The sequence below is a fragment of the Vigna unguiculata genome, unplaced genomic scaffold (assembly GCF_037176805.1).
Source record: "Vigna unguiculata cultivar grain cowpea cultivar isolate G323 ecotype 2 unplaced genomic scaffold, ASM3717680v1 ptg000220l, whole genome shotgun sequence".
NCBI lineage: Eukaryota > Viridiplantae > Streptophyta > Magnoliopsida > Fabales > Fabaceae > Vigna > Vigna unguiculata.
In genome coordinates this window covers 1-16,848 of record NW_028196857.1, presented here as the reverse complement: position 1 = coordinate 16,848, position 16,848 = coordinate 1, and the positions used below count along the sequence as shown (strand labels likewise).

General features: G+C 29.8%; 3 non-coding genes across 3 annotated transcripts; all 3 read right to left on the bottom strand.

Annotated features, from left to right (window-relative positions):
- Positions 1-305: 305 nt before the first annotated feature.
- On the bottom strand, positions 306-377 carry TRNAR-UCU (transfer RNA arginine (anticodon UCU)). Its single transcript has one exon. It is a non-coding gene; the product is annotated as a tRNA-Arg (tRNA).
- Positions 378-13,183: 12,806 nt separating this feature from the next.
- On the bottom strand, positions 13,184-13,257 carry TRNAW-CCA (transfer RNA tryptophan (anticodon CCA)). The gene has a single exon. It is a non-coding gene; the product is annotated as a tRNA-Trp (tRNA).
- Positions 13,258-13,422: 165 nt separating this feature from the next.
- On the bottom strand, positions 13,423-13,496 carry TRNAP-UGG (transfer RNA proline (anticodon UGG)). The gene has a single exon. It is a non-coding gene; the product is annotated as a tRNA-Pro (tRNA).
- Between the last annotated feature and the right edge of the window lie 3,352 nt (positions 13,497-16,848).

Sequence of the window (16,848 nt, the reverse complement as noted above, 5' to 3'; positions counted from 1 at the left end):
TTAAAGACGAATAAACCTCAATTCAAAGAAATCATATCTTCTACCAAGACATTCACTGGGGAAGCAGAAGCCCTTTTAAAGGACGCTATTAAAGAACAGATGGAACTCTTTTTATTCCAGGAACAAGTAGAAAAAAATTGATGAATCATTAAATAATTTTGTAATTCAATTTTCCAATTTTTATAATTAGTATCTTTTAATATGTTTTTATTTCATTTGAATATTATATATAATGAATTCGAATCAAAATGTAATAAATCAAAAAAAATAGAAGGACAAGGTTGAAATTAGATATGCAAACAACTTGCGTCCAATAGGATTTGAACCTATACCTAAGGTTTAGAAGACCTCTGTCCTATCCATTAGACAATGGACGCTTCTATTTTATATTTGATTCTTTAACCTTTTTAACTAAACCTTATTAAAAAGATTAAAGAATCAAACAAATATAAAGAATTCTAGAAATTATAAAAATAAAATAAATCAAATATTTAGAATAAAAGAAAAAAAAAATAAAAAAGAAAAATCAATTGAATATAATTGAATATATATAACTAAAACTAAATTAAGAAATGAAAATGAAGAATTGACAAATTCTTTAAGAATTCTAGATTCATTCTCGAAGAAAAAAGATAGATTTAAATAGAATAAAATAGAAGCGGGTAGCGGGAATCGAACCCGCATCGTTAGCTTGGAAGGCTAAGGGTTATAGTCGACGTTGATTCATCATTTTGATTTAACGTCTCTAATTCAAAACTGAACGTGAAACTTTTGTTTCATTCGGCTCCTTTACGGAATGAAGAGATGGACAATAAAAAAAATTGACCCATAACATCTATGTCAGCCTTTTTGTATGAATAGGTTTCAAATATCTTGCTTTTTAGATGATCCCTCTAGAAGAGCAATATTCTAACAATCTATGTTTTTTTTCTAGTTACTTCGTTCTCTATTTCTATTTCAGAAAATCTTTAGGAAAAGAAGAAAATTTCCGTCGAGCTAAAAAAATGTCGATGTCTCTAGTAAACTAAAAGAATCGTTTAATAGCTATTTTGCTTCAATTTTTACTATGCAAAAAAATGGAAGATTTAGTTACGATTAGAAAGAAACTTTGTATATTTCTCTCCATAGATCCTTTAGTAATACTCAAAAAATTCGGATTATAGATCCAATTCCAAAAACTTATGTTTCATAATTTTAAAACTCAATTTGTCAAATTCGATTTGATTCTTCTTGTATACAAATTACAATAATGTATATTATACCGCAAATAATTCATCGAGGGGTATAAAGGAGTCCCTTTAAGTAAAAAATAAAGTTTTTGATCGGCATATGAATCAAATGGGGGATCCCTTAACTTTTGGGGGGTCCTTGAAACGAATCGCACTTTTACCACTAAACTATACCCGCTACAATATCATTATTGTATCTTTTGTTGAACAAAGCAATCAGACAAAATAAAGAAATGGGAGGCATAATATTCTAATAAGTCGAGTATTGACATGTTTCATTAGAGAATCTTCTAATGAAATTTGAAAAACGGGATAATTTTCATTTTTTTATTTTGCTGAAGGTTATATATATATACAATTTACGTTACCAGAAAAAAGAGAGGGAGTAAGAAAAGAGAACATTTTTATATTATCTTATTTTGGTTTTATCTCATAGGAATCTATCCGTATCTCTTATTTTTTTTTTAATTACAAATATTTTTACAAATATTTTTTTTTCGAATAAAATATATTCAAATAAAGAATTTTTCTTCAATATTCATGGGAATAAAAGAAAAAGAGCCCGACTAGGTACTGGCCGGGCTCATTGGCTGTATAAAAAGAAAAAAAGAAAACTAAAATATATAGAATAATAAAAAAAAGATAGATAAGATAAAAAAGAATAAAAAAAAAGCAAGTCTCTTTTTTTTTTAAGCTCCCTTTTTGTTCTTCTTGTTTATGTGATATAACATAAACAAAGTAATTCTTTTTTTTTTCAATTGGGGAGAGATGGCTGAGTGGACTATAGCGTCGGATTGCTAATCCGTTGTACAAATTCTTGTACCGAGGGTTCGAATCCCTCTCTTTCCGTTGATAATTTGGTATTTTTTTTTGAACTTGTTTTTTTTATTTACTAGTTAAAGATGTTAAAATAGAGAAAATCCTAAAAATATTTCAAAATTCCGCACAAGCAAGAAAACACAGAATCCACTTTTTTCTTATTCTATTCTTCACGTCCTGGATTACGTCCTGGATCGTTAGATAGGAATCCGAAGATGAAAAGAGAAACGAAAAAGATCACTACCGTATAAACAAAAAGTTTTAGAGTAAGCATTATGAAATCTCCAAGATAATTAAAAAACGACAAAGAAAGAGAATAGATTCTCTTATATTACAACATATTTTGTTTCTTTTAATACTAAGATACTAAGTTTCTAAAAAATGAAGTTTTTTTAGGATATGAGGAGATATATATATATGAGTTTCGAAAATGAATTGATAGTAAGAGTAGATTATTTTATTACAAATTATCAATAATTCTTTTGACCAAAAATCCTTTTTTTCTGTAATCTAGGTATTCGATTGGTGAGGGGTTCCAATCGAATAATCGGATTAGGTTTTTTCAATTCAAAAAACGTAAATGATGAGAAGGTCCCTTTTTTTCCTATATATTGAAAAATTTCAATATTGGAATCCAGAAGTCACACTGTAAGACTTATCTGATCTTATAAATTGTTAAAATGTTCGAGTTTTAGTTTTCTGAAAAATTCTGAATTTTTTTACGACATTATTCAAATTAAAAATATCATCGAAAACTTACAGCAGCTTGCCAAACAAAAGCTAAAAGAAAAAATAGTACGGGTATTACTGGCATAATATCCACAATTGGATTCAAGAAAGCGTAGGCTTCGGGCAATTTCTCCAAAAAAAAACTACTGGAATAAAGGACGGAGTGAATACAAATACAGATCCAACTAAAGATATTAAGCATAACAAACATTTTGTTCTTTAAAAAAAATAAAAGTTATTTTTGTTTTTTTTTTTTCATTCTAATTTTCAATTTTATTGCATTATATACATAATACAATAAAAAGGAAAATAAAGAGTTATGAATAAAAGTAAAAAAATGAATCAAATAAGATAAGAATCTCGAGAATCCTTCTTTTATTTGAACTTTTCCAGTTTCAAAATATTTTTTATTCTGAAATCAAAAAAATTGAAGAAATCATACTTCCTTCTATATAATATCTTAATTGAATTGTATGTAATGATCAATCAATTTAGTTTTATCCTATCTATCTATATCCATTTATAGATATAGATAGATATGTAGATACGCATATAAAATACTAGTCGCAAAATTTTTTTTTTATAGAAATTTTTGAACTGGAATTGACGAACAACCAATATCAATAATAGTCTTTATTAATGTAAAATGGAAAATGGGGCGTGGCCAAGCGGTAAGGCAACGGGTTTTGGTCCCGCTATTCGGAGGTTCGAATCCTTCCGTCCCAGAGCATATCTATTTAGGATGTATATCATATTTGAATACAGATTGTATCGCATAATTAAAAGGGACCCTCCTTTTTTTGAAAAAAAAAATTATCATTTTTCTACTTTACAAATTATAAAAATAGAATAGAGTAGAAAATATATTGCTAGAATATCAAGTTCATTTTCATTTATGTCTTTACTTTTAAAAAGGTTTTCATTATATATAAGAAAAACCGAAACGTAAAAAAAAGGATAGATTCTTATGTAGCGAATGAATCAATCACTATTCACGATTCGATAATTACATACTGGATCTAAGCTAAGGGAATGTTAGAGTAAAACTTCGTTTGAAACGATGTGGTAAAAAGCAACGTGCGGCTTGAAAGACATGATTAAATTAGGGGTGGATTTTGATATCCGCCATTTTTTCTAGTATTTTACAAACGAACATGATCTTGACTTGACATCATTTGTTCTGTTCCACTAGACCCCTTTTTTTGTTTTTGGGACAGGAAAGGGATTAATGATGTAAATAGTACATGATGGAACTCGAATTTATTCATTTCTCGGGAGCAAGTATCTAAAATTTAATAAATTCTAAAAAGTTAATAAGTCTGTTTATTTTATAAAAATAGAAAGGATCTTATTTCAGCCAGGTTCAAAAAAAATGGTTGAAATTTGTAAAATTGCTTTTTTATCAAAAAGTTTATCCGCAGGAATTAACTTTTTTTATGATTCTTTCAGAGAAAAACAGGTATGTTGCTCCCATTTTTTTAAAAAATTGAAGATTCCCGGAGTAATGTCTAAACCCAAAGATTCAAAGAAAAGCTAAAAAATCAGGGAATTAAGGAAATACCATTTTCAAATTGTATCATCAATTCTATTATCAAAAATTTTAGAAAAAAGAAATGAATGATAAAGAAACGAAATACGGGCAAGAAAGAGGAGTAGAGACCACTCAATAAATGAAATAGCTGCTGCTTGGTTTTCTTTTTAGTTTTTTGAGAATTTTTCAAATTGAGTGTTATGGAGGTACAAATAGGAAGAGTTTTTTTTTTTCAGAAAGAAAATACGAAAGAAAAATACTTCAGTCATTGTTTAATTGATTTGATGATTTTATTGCTCTATTTTACATCATAATTTTCGAAATACATAGAATTTTTGATATTCTCGAGCCGTACGGGGATAAAAATTTCCTGTACGTTTGGAGGGGGGGTATCTATATCTATCCCAAAGAGCTGTTTATCGAATTGTTGCTAAGGGATGTTCGACCCCAAAGAGAGGGAAGATATCTTCAGAAAGTGGATCCTATAAAGAATTAAACCTATTTCAATATTCCTGTTATTCTTTCATTTCCTTGACAAGGGGCGCTTAACCTACAGGAACTGTTCAGCATATTTCAAAAAAGGCAGGTGTTTTTATAGAACTTAGCTCGAATCAACAAACGAAATTCAATTAATGAAATCAAAAAGGGGGTGTAGATTATTTGTATATAGATTTACAAAACTCCCCGCTCTCTTGTTATATTCATACTTCATTTTTTTATTTCTTGTTGTTTATATAGAATCATAGAATGCAATTTTATATAGTCAGACAATTCATGAAATTTTCATAAATCTTCAAAAAAAATGAAAAATTGTATAGAGATAAAAGAGAGAATATAGGAAAAAAAAGAGTAACTAAATATAGTAATTGGACTTTTAAATAGATTCCCCCCTATGAGGTGATTTTTTTATTTCATATTTCTTCTTATTTTATTGTTATTTCTTTTTAATATTGACTCGCTCTTTATTTTTTTCAGTTATTAATTCTAGTTATTTGATTTATATACTTTTTTTTGATAGTAAATAAATGAGATAGAATATTCAAAATGGAATATTTCTATTATTTGATTTTTCATCCAATGACTATACATTTTTTTTTATGGAAATACAGGAAAAAACTCTATGGAAAAATGGTGGTTCAATTCTAAGTTACTTAATAGGAAGTTCGAATACAGGTGTGAATTAAGTAAATCAATGGAGAGTCTTGGTCCTATTGAGAATACCAGTCTAAGCGAAGAACCCAAAATTTTAACTGATATAGATAAAAAAATTCAGAGGTGGGATGATCGTGATAATTCTAGTTATAATTCTTTTGATTATTTAGTAGGTGTCGATAACATACAGGATTTCCTATCTGATAAAACTTTTTTAGTTAGGGATAATAAGAAGAACAGTTATTCCATATATTTAGATATTGAAAATAAAACTTTGGAGATTAACAACAATCATTCTTTTCTAAGGGTTTTTTCTAGCTATCTGAATACTGTTATTAAGAGTGATTACGATCATTCCATGTATGATACTCCTTTTAGTTGGAACAATTATATTAATAGTTGCATTGATAGTTATTTTCATTCTCAAATCTGTGTTGATAGTTGCATTTTTGGTAATATAGTCGAATATAATGACAGTTATTTTTATAGTTACTTTTTAGGTAAGGTCAGAAATTGTAGTGAAAGTGAGAATTCTAGTTTTAGTTTAATAACTAGTACGAATGATACAAATGATAGTGATTCCACTCTAGTAGAAAATTATATGAATCTCCATGAAAGTGAACAATTGACGCATTTGTGGATTGAATGCGAAAATTGTTATGAATTAAATTATAAAAAATTTTGGAAATCAAAAAGGAATATTTGTGAATACTGTGGATATCATTTGAAAATGGACAGTTCAGATAGAATCGAATTTTCGATTGATTCGGGTACTTGGAATCCTATGGATGAAGACATGGTTTCTCTGGATCTCATTGAATTTCATTCAGAAGAAGAACCTTATAAAGATCGTATTGATTCTTATCAAAGAAAAACAGGATTAACTGAGGCTGTTCAAACAGGGACAGGTCAAGTAAATGGTATTCCTGTAGCAATTGGTATTATGGATTTTAAGTTTATGGGAGGTAGCATGGGATCCGTAGTAGGTGAGAAAATCACCCGTTTGGTAGAATATGCTACTAATCAACTTTTACCTCTTATTCTCGTATGTTCGTCCGGAGGAGCGCGTATGCAAGAAGGAAGTTTGAGCTTGATGCAAATGGCTAAAATTTCTTCTGCTTTATATTATTATCAAACAATTCAAAAATTATTCTATGTATCGATACTTACATCTCCTACTACGGGTGGGGTGACAGCTAGTTTTGGCATGTTGGGGGATATCATTATTGGCGAACCAAACGCTTATATTGCATTTGCTGGTAAAAGAGTAATTGAACAAACATTGAATAAGACAGTGCCCGAAGATTCACAAGTAGCTGAATCTTTATTCAATAAGGGTTTAATTGATTCAATCGTACCGCGTAATCTTTTAAAGGGAGTTGTAACTGAGTTATTGCAATTCCATAATTTCTTTTCTTTGACTAAAAAGGAAAGAAATTATGGAATTGAAATACAAAATCAAAACATACAGGATCAAAGTAATAAAATAAAAGAATAATAAAAAAATACTAAGAATCATAAAAGGGTATATTCTGATATATATCGGCTTAGCTATAATCACTAGAATTCCTATATACTAAGTATAAAGATATAGGAATTCTAGTGATTATAGACTGTCTTTTTTAATAAAAATAAGAATAAAAATCGACAAAAATAAAAATAGATATAGTACAAATAGTAAATCGAGGTACCCTTATTTATGATAAACTTTCCTTCCATTTTTGTTCCTTTAGTGGGTCTAGTATTTCCGGCAATTGCAATGGCTTCTTTATTTCTTTATGTTCAAAAAAACAAGATTTTTTAGATACGGCGGTAAGTAGGGAAAAATATTATAGATCTTTTTTTTAGAGCTGGAAGCAATTGGATGAATTCCCCCTAAAGGTTTACATTTCAGTAGCGCCAGTTGATGAAAATTACTTTAGAAACAAGTAAAATTCTGGGGTTTTTTATTCCACAATTATTATTCTTAAAAAGAAAAAGAGGGGGTAATGAATATTTTAAAAAAAAGATCAAAAGAAGTACTGATCTATTCTATAACAGAGTCTCGAAAAATAAGCAATATCTTTTCAGCCTTTATCATTTTTTTAGGTTCATTGGGGTTATTGTTGGTTGCAATTTCCAGTTATCTCGGTATGGGTCTTTTCCTTTTTTCTCAGGAAATTAGTAATTTTCCATTTATTCCACAAGGGGCCGCGATGGCTTTTTATGGAATTGGGGGTCTCTTTATTAGTTTTTATTTGTGGTGGATTATTTTGTGGGATATTGGCGGTGGTTTTGATATCTTCGATAAAAAAAATAAAGAAGAAGTATGTTTTCTTCGTTGGGGATTTCCTGGAAAAAATCGTCGTATTATTCTCAAAATACCTATGAACGAGATTAAATCTATCAGAATAATAACAGGAGTTCAAGAACGAAGTATTTTGACTCGTACTCTTACTTATGAGAGTCTCGTTTATATGGAAACAATAGAACAGGGGTTTATTCCCTTGACTCGTATTGAAGATAATTTGACTCCACTAGAAATTGCAAATAGAGCTGGCGAATTATCTTTTTTTTTAGGTGTACCGCTTCTTTATTGATGAAAATTGGACTTAACTAGAAATAAAATTGCACAAAAAGTTTCAGAATTGTCCTATTTATTTAGTGTACCGATTGAAATATTTTGAAAAAAAACTGTTTTTTGCAAAATATTTCAATTTTTATTTTTATAGATGGGACATTTTTTGATTTCGAAATTTGAATATTATAGTCATAACTCGAAGTGCTCCTTGGTGTATTTCTAAAAAGAATCCTTTTTTCTTCGAATCTTAGCAATTAATATCCTTTCGAAACAATATTTTTTTCTTCATTGGATTGGAATTGACTGTGAATTCTTTCGATTTCTTATTCGATTTATGTATTCTTTTTTCTCAATTAAAGAAGGCAAAGGCTAACTTCCGAAGTTTAAGTAAAAAAAAATGATAAAATACAATCTAAATTTATCTAGAAGCTCTATAACTTGTAATGAAGCTTATACTTGATAGAAAAGTTATTATCATATAGAGTTGACGAAAGAGATGAAGTTAAGTTCATTAAAGACGAAAAATGAAAAAAAAAAAAAGCATTCCCCTTCTATATCTTACATCTATAGTCTTTTTGCCCTGGTGTATCTCTTTCACATTTAAGAAAAGTCTGGAATCTTGGTTTATTAATTGGTGGAATACTAGTCAATCCGAAATTTTCTTGAATGATATTAAAGAAAAGAGTATTCTAAACAAATTCATAGAATTAGAGGAACTGTTTTTCTTAGATGACATGTTAAAGGAATGTCCGAAAACATATATACAAAACCTTCGTACTGGAATTTATAAAGAAACAATCCAATTAATCAAAACACACAATGAAGATCGTATGAATACGATTTTGCACTTCTCCACAAATATAATTTGTTTCTTTATTCTAAGCGGTTATTCTATTCTTGGTAATCAAGAACTTGTTCTTATTAACTCTTTGGTTCGAGAATTTATATATAATTTAAGTGACACAATAAAAGCTTTTTCTATTCTTTTATTAACTGATTTATGTATAGGATTCCATTCAACCCATGGGTGGGAACTACTTTTTGGCTTCGTTTATAAAGATTTTGGATTTGCTCAAAATGATCAAATTATATCCGGTCTTGTGTCCACTTTTCCAGTCATTTTAGATACAATTTTAAAATATTGGATTTTCCGTTATTTAAATCGCATATCTCCATCACTTGTAGTGATTTATCATTCAATGAATGATTGACAGAAAAACCGATTTACTTCAATGAATTTCAAGTTTTTATCTAAAAAAGATAATTTTTCATTTTCCCCTCTTTAAAAAAAAGTTAAATAAAAAAGGGGTTCCCACCTTGGATAGGGAACTATGCGAGTGACCTACCTAATCTTATTGTAGAAATTTTCAGGATCAATGATTAGACCATGCAAACTAGAAATGCTTTTTCTTGTATAAAGGAAGGGATTACCCGATCCATTTCTATATCGGTCATGATATATATAATAATTCGAGCACCCTTTTCAAATGCATATCCAATTTTTGCACAGCAGGGTTATGAAAATCCCCGAGAAGCAACCGGTCGTATTGTCTGTGCCAATTGCCATTTAGCTAATAAGCCCGTGGATATTGAGGTTCCACAAGCGGTACTTCCTGATACTGTATTTGAAGCAGTTGTTCGAATTCCTTATGATATGCAAGTGAAACAAGTTCTAGCTAATGGTAAAAAGGGAACTTTGAATGTGGGGGCTGTTCTTATTTTACCGGAAGGTTTTGAATTGGCACCCCCCGATCGTATTTCGCCTGAGATTAAAGAGAAGATAGGCAATCTGTCTTTTCAAAACTATCGCCCTACAAAAAAAAATATTCTTGTAGTAGGCCCTGTTCCTGGTCAGAAATATAATGAAATCACGTTTCCTATTCTTTCCCCGGATCCCGCTAGTAAAAGAGATATTCATTTCTTAAAATATCCTATATATGTAGGCGGGAACAGGGGAAGGGGCCAGATTTATCTTGACGGGAGCAAGAGTAATAATAATGTTTATAATGCTACAGCAGCAGGTATAGTCAAAAAAATCATACGAAAAGAAAAAGGGGGATACGAAATCACTATAGTAGATGCATTAGATGAGCGTGAAGTGATTGATATTATACCTCCAGGACCAGAACTTCTTGTTTCAGAAGGTGAATCTATCAAACTTGATCAGCCATTAACAAGTAATCCTAATGTCGGTGGATTTGGTCAGGGGGATGCGGAAATAGTACTTCAAGATCCATTACGTGTTCAAGGTCTCTTGTTCTTCTTGGCATCTATTATTTTAGCACAAATCTTTTTAGTTCTTAAGAAGAAACAATTTGAGAAGGTTCAATTGTTCGAAATGAATTTTTAGTTCCGCGTATTTATCAACATATTAAACTCGTAAAAATAACTCAATTTTTTTGATAATTTTTGTAATTATATTCTGTATAATATCTGTATAATAGAAAATATATATATATATTCAAATATCGAAAAGTTACTCTAAGGGGGATTCTTTGTTTTTTCTTTTTTTTTTTTTTCTTTGTCCTTTCCTAGAGTCCGATTCCTATTCCTTCTTGTTTGTGTTGAAATAGAAATATTCTAAAAATATCAATAAAATACTATTTTTGAATCCCTTCCTGAAAAATCCTATATCTTAGTTTCTCTTTTTTCCAACTTAGAATCTTTCTGCCAGATAATCTTTTATGGTATATAAATAATATGTAAAATAATATGTAGTGAACAAATAAAAAAAAAAGAATGAAATGGAATTTTTTGAAACATCGGAAGAAGTAGTCATTTATATGAAAAAAAATTAGAATTCTTAAGAACTCAAGGGGGATCCACTTGCATTCGTCAAAGAAAGAGTGGATCCCTGTTCAGTTCTTACACTTTCATTTCAAAAACCCAAATAGAATACGATTACTACAGAGATGAGCCCAATCCGGAATATGAACCATAAAAGAAAATACCAATTAAACCGATCACAGTAATACCAGTTACAGTACCTATTATCCAAAGAGGAATTCTTCCAGTAGTATCGGCCATTTATCCCACTTTCCTCCACATTTAATCACGTAGTCAGTCATGCTAAAGACATTAACAAACAGTCATAGATAATTATGAAATGATATCCTTCCGAATGGGATAAAAGAATTCTTAATATATATATTATTGACTATTCCTATTTCTTCTATTAATTCTAATTAATTGAAGAAATAATTTGAAAATAAAACAGCAAGTACAAAAATAAGTAATAACCCCCAGTAGAGACTGGTACGATTCAATTCAACATTTTGTTCATTTGGGTTTGATTGTGTCATAGCTCTATAATTCAAATTAAGTTTATCGTTGGATGAATTGCATTGCTGATATTGATCCCAAAAAAGAAACAGTGGGTACCGCTAGTCCGTGAACAGCTAGCCATCGTACTGTAAAAATTGGATAGGTCCTATCTATAGTCATTGGAGCCTCCTAAAAAGATCTACTAAATTCATCAAGTTGTTCCAAAGGATCAAAACGGCCAGTTATTAATGGAATTCCTTGTCGGTTCTCTGTAAAATACTCGTTTGGGCGGGGACTTCCAAATACATCGTAAGCTAGACCTGTACTGACAAATAACCAACCTGCAATGAATAGGGAGGGTATAGTAATGCTATGAATAATCCAGTATCGGATACTGGTAATAATATCAGCAAAAGAACGTTCTCCTGTGCTTCCAGACATCTTGAACTCCACATATTCTTGTACAGTCAAAAGGGGGGGATCGAGTCCATAAAAGACGAGATCAGTAAGGCGAAATTTACTGAAATAGAATCCTTGTTAGATCGTCCATTTTGTACCAACGGTGTCTTTTGAGTATACCGAATCAGTATAGCTATCCTTCTTCTAACAGAGCAATGAAATTTCACAATCAGTGTAAAATTTTAGTACTAGATTTTTTTCTTCTTTTTTCATTGATTGTCTCTATGTAGTCAAAAATCCGATAGAAAATTTTGCAAAGTTTGGGTATATAAAAATTTTTTTTATATTAAATTTTTAGAGTAATAGTATAAAAGGAAGGTTCTTAACATTTCAAATTATTAGTTTTGGATTAGAAACTAAAGATCCATTAAAATCGGAATATGAGAAAAGGGTTTCTAATAATTAATAAAGTAGATAATTCATAAAGTAGATTTTCTATTTTAATAATTCAATTATTGCCAAATCAATAAATATATTTTTTGTGGTTGTTGAAGATCTTTTTTTCTATTTTCTTCTACATTAATTCAAAGTGAAATAAAATGAAATAACAGAGTTATTATTCTTTGTTTGAATATTCATAATTTTTCTTTTCTTTTTCCAATATAAACAGAATTCTATTGGATATCTATAGAATAATACTAAATATTTTCATTAGATCAGTTTACTTAATTCCTGAGTTGATTAAGAAGTATGTTGATTTGAAATCACAGGATGGGTAGATGTAACAGATGAGGAATTTATTTCTAAATTATGTTACTCTATTTCTTTTTTTTTTTTTCGTCTCTAATAATTGAATTTATTGAGGAATTGCCAATTTTGAATTGTATCTTTCAAGTAGGATTTTTTATCTTCTTTTTTCTCTCAAAAATGGAAATTTAGGGAAGTGCTTTATAAACATATGTATAAAAAGAACGAACATATTTCATTTAGTTTCTATATGCCCACTATCACTAGTTATTTCGGTTTTTTACTATCGGTTTTAATTATAACCTCGTCTCTATTTATTGGTCTTAGTAAAATACGACTTATTTGATTTGTAATTTTGAGAGGAATAGTAAATTTTGGTATAAGACATTCTAGAATTCCTTACTATGTCAATTTACAATTCTCGATCGTTGAGATTTATGATCAATACAGATTTATGTTTAAGGCTAGATATTATATTACCTTTCTTTTTACTTTTCGAACAAATAAAAATGATTGAAGTTTTTCTATTTGGAATCGTGTTAGGTTTAATTCCTATTACTTTGGCTGGATTATTTGTAACTGCATATTTACAATACCGACGAGGTGATCAGTTGGATCTTTGATTCATTAATGTCTCTTTTTTTGTGATTCCCTATTTATTTAGTTTAATCCTAATCGACAAGGATAAAATTCAGACTTTCTTTTGAATGTTCAATTATTTCAGTGTAATTATCAGGCGAATAATACTAGAATCACGCTCTGTAGGATTTGAACCTACGACATCGGGTTTTGGAGACCCGCGTTCTGCCGAACTGAACTAAGAGCGTTTTGTTTTCATAAAATTATATGATCCAAATCCATTTTGCATATAGATATTCAGTATGTATGTTCAATTGGAATTCGTCTTCACAGGTTCCCGGTTTATTGCTCATCTCATAGAATATGGAATATTATAGAATACGGAATATCATAGAATAAGTAATTGTTAGGGATAGGGATGACAGGATTTGAACCCGTGACATTTTGTACCCAAAACAAACGCGCTACCAAGCTGCGCTACATCCCTTTTCCATTTGTTTATAGTGTTATTGTAAAGAATCTTTGTCTTGTTTTCCACATTTTTCTCTGTTGATATATATCAACAGAGAAAAAATACTTAAATAATAAAAAGAAAGGAGGATTTGAAATGCGAGATCTAAAAACATATCTTTCCGTGGCACCAGTAGTAAGTACTTTATGGTTCGGGGCTTTGGCGGGTCTATTGATAGAGATCAATCGTTTTTTTCCAGATGCATTGATATTCCCCTTTTTTTAATTTTAGTTATTGACACGGGAAGGGGTGAAGAAGATGAAAGGTCCAATTATATATTAAATATGTGTAATTAACCTACTCTTCTTTTTTTTTTTTTTAGGAAAGATAAAGACGAAAGATTAAATTGGCCTCATTGAAATTCGGAGTGACACTCGGGATCGGGATCTGGTCCAGGCTTCAATGGAATTGAATTATTAATTCAATTCCTATGAAAAAGAAAGTGAAAGCAGAAATCCATAGGTTGGGGCAACAATATCATAAAAAATACTTTAAAAAAACGAAAATACTGGCAATTTGAAACGAAATATAGTTACAGATCCTTGTATTCTTTTTGTACTAGATTCAATTAAATTGGAACGAAATCTTTCATAATTTTTCGAATTCTTCTTTTTTATCTTATCTTAGTTGTTTTCATCTTTTTCTTAGATTCTTAGATTCGAATCCGAAAAGAGTTATAAGTGAATTAAAAACCCAAAGGAGGGTCATGTCCAAGGGTAAAGATATCCGAGTAAGTGTTCTTTTGGAAGGTACTGGTTGTGATAAAAAGAGTCTAAATAAGGAATAAAGCGGTATTTCTAGATAGATTACTAACAAGAATCGACACAATACGCCTAGTCGATTGGAATTGAGAAAATGATGTCCCCGTCGTTATATAACAACATATGCTAAAGAAGAAAAAAAATACAAATCCTTTATTATAATTATATTTATTTAAATCAATGTTATTTTTGGAATAGGAATAAATAAACTATGGAAAAACCTAAGCGACTCTTTATTAAATCCAAGCGATCTTTTCGTAGACGTTTGCCCCCGATTCAATCGGGGGACCGAATTGATTATAAAAACATGGGTTTAATTTGTCGATTTATTAGTGAACAAGGAAAAATATTATCTAGACGTGTAAATAGATTGACCTTAAAACAACAACGATTAATTACTGTTGCTATAAAACAAGCTCGTATTTTATCTTCGTTACCTTTTCTTAATAACGAAAAACAATTTGAAAAAAGCGAGTCGACTGCTAAAATTACTCCTTTAAGAAAAAAAAATAGAAATTAAAAATTCGAAATCCAATTTGAATTTAGATTCGAATTAAACATGGATTGATGTTTTGTTCAAAATTAGGATAATTCCATTTGATTTTTTTGTTGGAATAAAAAAGATAATAGGTAACGAAGAATAATTTTTTAAGCATGGTTGTTTATTTTGATAGCTTTATCGTATGATAAAGCTATCAAAATAAACAAATTTCTAGTCTATACCTTCCTGCAGTAAATAAGGGGTTTTAAGTTTTTATGATATTATCGGCAATCATAAAAAGACAATTCTCTTTTAATATAGCAATTTGTGCAACTATTTTACGATTAAGAAGCAATTGCTTGGTGTATAGACTATTCATTAAATTATTATAAATATAAGATACTTTTTGATTCTCGCGAATTACTGCATTTATTCGACTAATCCATAAACCACGAAAATCTCTTTTTTTCCTATCTCTATCCCGATGAGCCGAAACTAAAGCTTTCAATTTCTGTTGAGTAATAGTTCGGGTAAGTCTTGAATGAGCTCCGCGAAAACTTGATACGAATAAACGAATTTTTGTCCTCCGTTTGTGAGCTATATATCCTCGTTTAATTCTGGTCATTTAATAAATGATATTTTCAGGAATAACTTTTTCATTTTTCAGTTATTCTTTTTTTCTTCCTAGTCTATTAATAACAAAAATGGATTCTTCCGATGTATAAAAAAAAATTCCAACGGCTCTTGCTACTATAACCGCCCCAACCACGATTTTTTATATTAAACATTTAACCTCAAAATCAGAAATTGTATAGATACTAGATATCAAATAAAATAAAAATAGTAAATGAAATAGGACACATATTTTTATAATGAATTGGTGGGTTCCTTCGTTTCTATGATTTTTTTTAGAAATGACCAGGTCCTCTCTATACACCGGAGCCTTTTTATTTTCATTTTTGATTCATTTAATGAATGTTATTGTTAACTTGTACAGTTCACACTCTGTGGCTCTACCCATGCAATATTGAGTAAGTAGGTTTTTTCACAACCAAATCTAATTCTATAGTAACGGTATTTAATTATGAAAATTTGCTGGGTAGCTGACCCTCTTATTCCATTCTTACAAAATCCATCAAAATACATTCATTAAGGACATACTTTATTTTTAATTGAAATAGTATTTTCTCCGCTTAACGGGTAACTTTTTTTTGTTACCGATGGGAAAGTCCTTCTCATATGAAATTGCAAATGTGTATTATTGGTTTTGCACCAATCGAAACCATAAATTTTATACAAGATAGAAGAATGTAAAGAATTATATAATTATATAGAAAAGAATTATATATTAAGTTAAGATAGTGTGAATGTAGTTTTTGCATTCACACTATCTTAACTGATTACCAATACTGAAAAATTTTAATTGTTTTTTCTTAGTATTTAAGCTGAACGAGTCGCACATACACCCTGGTACACGTTCCTCGACGTTGAGGGCATCCCCGAAGAGCTGGGGATTTTGTGACGTTTCGGATTGGCTGTCTTGTGTTTCTAATAAGTTGTTTCATAGTTGGCATGTAAGTCGTACTATATATATCTATATTTTTGTATAATGAGCAGGTTTAGATCTATCCTAACCGTGAATTACTTATATTCTATATTCCTTATTTATAGCCTATATTAATTATATATACTATATTAATAGATTAACTCTTAGAGATTTTATTTTAAAATGTAAAGTAAGATAGAGTAAAAAATTAAATTTCCAATCTTGTATTTAATTAGAATAACCTTTGCCACCAATTTTTTATTCAACTGCTACAAGATCTACAATTCCATGAGCTTGGGCTTCTGCTGCTGACATAAAAACATCCCTTTCCATGTCTTCCGATATAACCCATAAAGGTTTGCCCGTTCTTTGTACATAAACCCTTGTGATAGTTTCACGCATTTTCAGTAGCTCTTCCGCTTCCAGGACAAATTCTCCCGCTTGTGCCTCATAAAAAGAACTAGCAGGTTGGTGGATCATTACCCTGATTATATCACTTAAGTAGTATTTCCCTTATCTTGATAAATCTTTTTAGAATTT